Source organism: Diplotaxodon limnothrissa, linkage group LG7, assembly GCF_057381915.1.
Source record: "Diplotaxodon limnothrissa isolate DT_005_m linkage group LG7, D_limnothrissa_male_GT1.1, whole genome shotgun sequence".
Lineage (NCBI taxonomy): Eukaryota > Metazoa > Chordata > Actinopteri > Cichliformes > Cichlidae > Diplotaxodon > Diplotaxodon limnothrissa.
Window position 1 is genome coordinate 34,555,790 of NC_140602.1, and position 6,000 is coordinate 34,561,789.

A 6,000-nucleotide genomic window follows, 5' to 3' on the forward strand; every position below is an offset into this window, starting at 1 on the left:
CGTTGCCGGCGCTCCAGCGCCCGCCCCCGGTCCAGGAGTGACGTACCGCGTGCCGGTAAGGTGTCAAGGGGGTATTCGCCATGCTTTGGTGGACACGGGCTGCACGCAGACTCTGGTCCACCAAAGTTTGGTTCGCCCCGGGGCATTGTTGGAGGCTGACTGGGTGGAGGTTAAATGTGTGCACGGGGATATTCACAAGTACCCAGTAGTGTCACTGTTGCTGAAATTCGGGGGCAAAACGCATAGAGTGAAGGCGGCGGTTAGCCCGCGCCTGTCGCATCCCCTTATTTTGGGTACGAATTGGCCGGGGTTCCACAGCTTACTGGGGCAGTACGCGGGGATGCGATCGCGGTCTGTAAATTCGTGTGACGTTTGCGCGGCGCTCGGCGGTGACGCGGGGTCGACCGACGCTGACTCTGGGGGGGAGGAGGAGGCGGGGACTTCCACGGAAGCCCCGCCGCCTCCCGTTGTGTACCCCACGGAAGATTTTCCACTAGAGCAGTCTCGGGACGACACCCTACGCTCAGCCTATGACCAAGTGATGGATATTGATGGTCGCTCGGTGCGCCCCGACGCTGCGCGAACGTACCCTCATTTCCAATTGCAGAACGATCGGCTTTATAGAGTGAGCCGTGACACTCACACTAATGAAATCCGCACACAGTTATTGGTGCCGCAAAGCCGCCGGGAAATGATTTTCCAGGCGGCTCATTCGAACCCCATGGCAGGGCACTTGGGTGGCGAGAAAACTCTGGAGCGCATAATGGCCCGATTCTATTGGCCGGGCATTTGGGCCGACGTGCGCCGCTGGTGTGCGTCGTGCCCCGAATGCCAGCTGGTTAACCAGCCGGCCGTGCCAAAGGCGCCGTTGCGCCCATTACCGCTGATGGAGATCCCGTTTGAGCGTATTGGCATGGATCTCATCGGGCCATTGCACCGGAGTGCACGCGGCTATCGCTTTGTGCTGGTCCTGGTGGACTACGCAACGCGGTACCCGGAAGCAGTGCCGCTACGCACCATTTCAGCGAAGAGCGTGGCGCAGGCACTGTTTCAGGTCATCTCCCGAGTCGGTATTCCGAAAGAAATACTGACTGACCAGGGCACGTCGTTCATGTCGCGCACGTTGCGGGAACTGTACGAATTACTGGGTATTAAATCTATTCGGACCAGCGTCTACCACCCTCAGACTGATGGGTTGGTGGAGAGGCTGAATAAGACTTTAAAATCCATGATTCGTAAGTTCATTCGCGAGGATGAACGCAATTGGGATCGCTGGTTAGACCCTCTGTTGTTTGCAGTGCGGGAGGTGCCCCAGGCCTCCACGGGATTTTCTCCCTTCGAGCTGTTATACGGCAGGAAGCCGCGGGGGGTGCTCGACCTGATTAAGGAAAACTGGGAGGAAGGTCCGAGCCCTGCGAAAAGTGAAATTCAGTACGTGCTGGACCTGCGAGCAAAGCTGCACACACTGGGGAGGCTCTCACGGGAGAATTTGCTCCAGGCCCAGCAGCGGCAGCGACGCCTGTATGACAGAGGGGCTAGACTCAGGCAATTTTCACCGGGAGATAAAGTGCTTGTGTTACTTCCTTCTTCCAGCTCTAAATTACTCGCCAAGTGGCAAGGACCCTTCGTGGTCACACAGCGAGTGGGGGACGTTGATTATGAAGTGGTACGGTCGGACAGGGGCGGGGCCACGCAGATTTACCACCTCAACCTCCTCAAAGCCTGGAGGGAGGCGGAGACCGCTTCTCTAGTGAGCTTGGTAAGAGGGAGAGATGAGTTGGGGCCGGAGGCGCCAAAGTCTAGCATCCCCGCCTCCCTCCATTGCAGTGACCATCTCACACAGGCCCAGAGGGCGGATGTTGCTGCATTGCAACAGCGCTTTGCCGACGTGTTCTCCCCCTTGCCCGGCCGTACTTCTCTCATAGAGCACCATTTTGAGACGCGGCCTGGCGTGACGGTGCGTTCACGGCCCTACAGGCTGCCGGAACATAGAAGGCAAATTGTTTTCCGGGAATTGAAGGAAATGCTGAGGCTGGGAGTAATAGAAGAATCACACAGTGCTTGGTGTAGCCCCATCGTCCTTGTAGTAAAGAAGGATGGGTCTATACGGTTCTGTGTCGATTATCGCAGAGTGAATGAGGTGTCACGTTTTGATGCTTATCCCATGCCCCGGGTCGACGAGCTCCTGGACCGGTTGGGCACCGCTCGCTTTTTTACGACTCTGGATTTAACCAAGGGCTACTGGCAGATTCCCTTGTCTACAGAGTCCCGGGAAAAGACGGCCTTCTCCACTCCGTATGGGTTGTACCAATTCGTGACGCTTCCGTTCGGCTTGTTCGGCGCCCCTGCCACTTTTCAGCGCCTCATGGACCGGGTGCTGCGGCCCCACGCTGCCTATGCTGCCGCCTACCTAGACGACGTCATCATTTACAGTGACACGTGGGCGGGGCATGTGCGGTGTGTGGCCGCGGTGCTGGAGTCCCTGAGGCAGGCGGGGCTCACGGCCAACCCGAAGAAGTGTGCGGTTGGACGGAGGGAGGTACAGTATTTGGGGTACCACTTGGGGAGCGGGCAGGTGCGACCTCAAGTGGAGAAGACGGCGGCGATTGCATCCTGCCCGCGTCCCAAGACGAAAAAAGAGGTGAGACGGTTTCTGGGGCTGGCCGGCTATTACCGGCGGTTCGTCCCAGGGTTCGCGGACCTGACCAGCCCCCTGACTGATCTCACCCGCAAGGGTGCCCCAGATCTGGTCCAGTGGACGGAGCGGTGCCAGGCGGCGTTTGTGCAGGTGAAACGGGCTCTCTGTGGAGAGCCGCTGCTGTTCACACCTAACTTCTCCCTCCCTTTTTGTCTGCAGACTGACGCCTCGAGCAGAGGGCTGGGGGCCGTTTTGTCCCAGCAGGTGGGGGGAGTTGACCGGCCGGTCGCGTACATCAGCCGGAAGCTCACGGACCGCGAGTCACGGTACAGCACCGTGGAGAAGGAGTGCCTGGCGATCCGGTGGGCGGTCGACTCCCTTCGCTACTACCTCCTGGGCCGCCCGTTCACCCTCTGCTCGGACCACGCCCCGCTGCAGTGGCTCCACCGCATGAAGGATGCCAACGCCCGGATCACTCGGTGGTATCTGGCCATGCAGCCCTTTAAGTTCAAGGTGATCCATAGGCTGGGCGCGCAGATGGTCGTGGCCGATTTCCTCTCTCGCTCGCGGGGGGGGGGGGGGGGAGTAGGTTCGGCCGGATGGGCCCCGGCCTCAGTCGGGCGGTGGGGATGTGTGGCGTGGGTGTGGTCCTTGGCCAGCTGCAGAGGAGGAGTGACGCAGTGAGCTCCCGGGGCGGCGCAGGGGCGGGGTGAACAGGTGTGCTGGGATCTGACAGTGATTGTGTCTCTTTATATGTTGGCAGTGACAGACGGAGACGGAGGTGACAGCAGAGAAAGAGAGCGCGGGAGCATATGTGTCCACGTACAACCCCGAGTTTAATAAAAAGTTCTGCATTGTCAAAGTCGCTCCAGCTGGTATTTCTTGGGTCCACCGTTACACTCAACTTAAACCAAACACGCACGGGAGGAGGAACAAAATGCACAAAGAAAGATGGCAGAGAGACGCAGACTGAACACCGGGTTACACAGAGTAATGCAGCCGGACATGGCATTAACCAGACGACACAATAGAGAGCGCAGGGAAACACAGGGCTTAAATACACAGGGAGTGATCAGGGAATGGGCCACAGGAGGGAGACACAGCTGGGAGCAATTAGGCTAACGAGACAGGGGAGAGGTAAAACTGAACACACTGACATGAGACATGAACTTTCAGAATAAAACAGGAAACTAACAGACACAGAGAACCAGACAGGACACTGAACTTGACAGGCAGACTCATGAGCAGACACAATAACACCATGGACAGACAGAGAGAACACGGGCAGGCATGAAACAAAAACACTAACACATAGCAAACCTAAACAAAAGACAAAACAGAATAAACGAGAACAAACAATAATATAAAGAAACACAATACACCGAGTCCTCAGACTCAGGACTATGACACTATTAGTTTGATGTAGACACAGCGTAAGAAAAATGTAATTCCATGAATAGTAAATCGAGTGAGTGCTCAGGCAAATTAGAGACCCATCAGATGTTCCCAGTAACTCAAATTAAGACCGAGCCAGCTGTGTAAATGAGCTAACATTAATGCAAATGTTAGCTGCAGGGTTTTTTGTGTGCATAAAATAGTAGCATGTGGGTTACATGTTATCACTAACATGCAATTTGACATGAAATAACAATTTTCAATTTCGTTTTTCTTCTGACTGTTTAACCTAATAAAGCAAAGGAGACTTCCTCCTTAAAGAGACTTCCTTTGATTTTTATATTCTTTGCCTCCCAGAAATATATCAGATACAGTTATCTTGGAAAGTCAAAGAACATTTTATTTAAAACAAACAAACAAACAAACAAAGAAAAAACCCTATCAGAAAAATGTAACATTTTCTGAGGAAGTCTAATTAATTTGTTCTTTTGAACTAATGAACACATACCGCTTCTGTATCTTCGAGCCCCAGAAAGTGAATCAATTTGAATTTAAATCTTTGTAGTCCAAACACAACACTGGAAAAGATCTGAATATACATAATCACCTTTAGCTCATATATGCCTTCACTTGGCACGAAAGCTGCTCCTGCAGTTTCTTTGACAGCTGAGTAACAATTACATGGGTAGCCTACTTCTGTCTCAGCAATCATTTGTGTAAACTTAGCACTTGACTTATGTTGAATTAAATTGAAATGGCATGAAAGACAGTTTGGGTGGAGAAAGGCATCCATGAGCAATTTGTTTTTGTAAAGATGTGGGAGATAGGTGTTGGGCACTCTAAAGTGGGTACTACACTAGCTGCAGTACCACAGTTGATAGGTTTGTAGCTTGTACCTATCCGCTGGAACGTTGAAGACAATATAATTACACTGCAAAGCAAGACACAAGCAGGCTGGTTTACTCATGCATGAGGGAAATCTGGCTGGGGCCAAGTGTCGTCCCACCACCTAGCCTCCATCAGACTCTCAGCTAGGCTCCCCATAGCACTCCTTTTATTGTGGTTACATGAATATGCATAGGGTCATTAACATATAACATCTTACATAGGTATACATGTGAACAAAGAATACTGTGTGTGTGTGTGTGTGTGTGTGTGTGTGTGTGTGTGTGTGTGTGTGTGTGTGTGTGTGTGTGTGTGTGAGTTCAAGGTGTGACCCTGTGAAGACTCTGGTGCTAGCTGGTGCCAGGCGTCTAGCAGATCTATCTGAACAAAGGGCTCTTATACTTAAACAGATATACGTGTGTTTGCTATACCATATATCAGCAAGAGAAGATACGACCTCTCCTAGGAGGTGTGTGATCTATGCCAGAACACTCTGTAGAGGGAGTGAACGCCCTCCCCCTTCATGCTACACAGAGCTGTTACAGACCTCCTAGGATGAGACATTCTTTCAATCTACAAATGATTATACACTTCTAAGCATATATGGTTAAATATTTCTAAGCATAAATGACAATCAACAATACAAATCTAACAACAGTAGCTGTACTAGAATAGCTGAAATGTAGTACAAGTCTGATATCAAGTTAAAAATAAAATTAGCAATCATAAATGTAGCTCACTAAGGGTTTGTAATGTGAAATATTTAGTGTGGAGTTTAAAAGTATTCAGATATAATTAAAATCAAATACAATCATAAACATAGAATATTTTCACATTAAAAGTGCCACTAAGGCGGTATCTGATTAGATGTGCAGTTATCTAAATCAATCTCTCTTGAACCAGCTTACTCAGGTTCAAAGGTTTGGCTGTGCGATTCTCTGGAAAAGGTTTCGGTTTCCCTGAAAATGGTTCAAAAACTTGAACTGAAACTGTTGATTGACTGCCTGTGTCTACACCGGCGTGCCAATTTCATTTTTTAGTAGTGTTGGTGAAACAAGATAATGCAGATCCAGCATTACTTG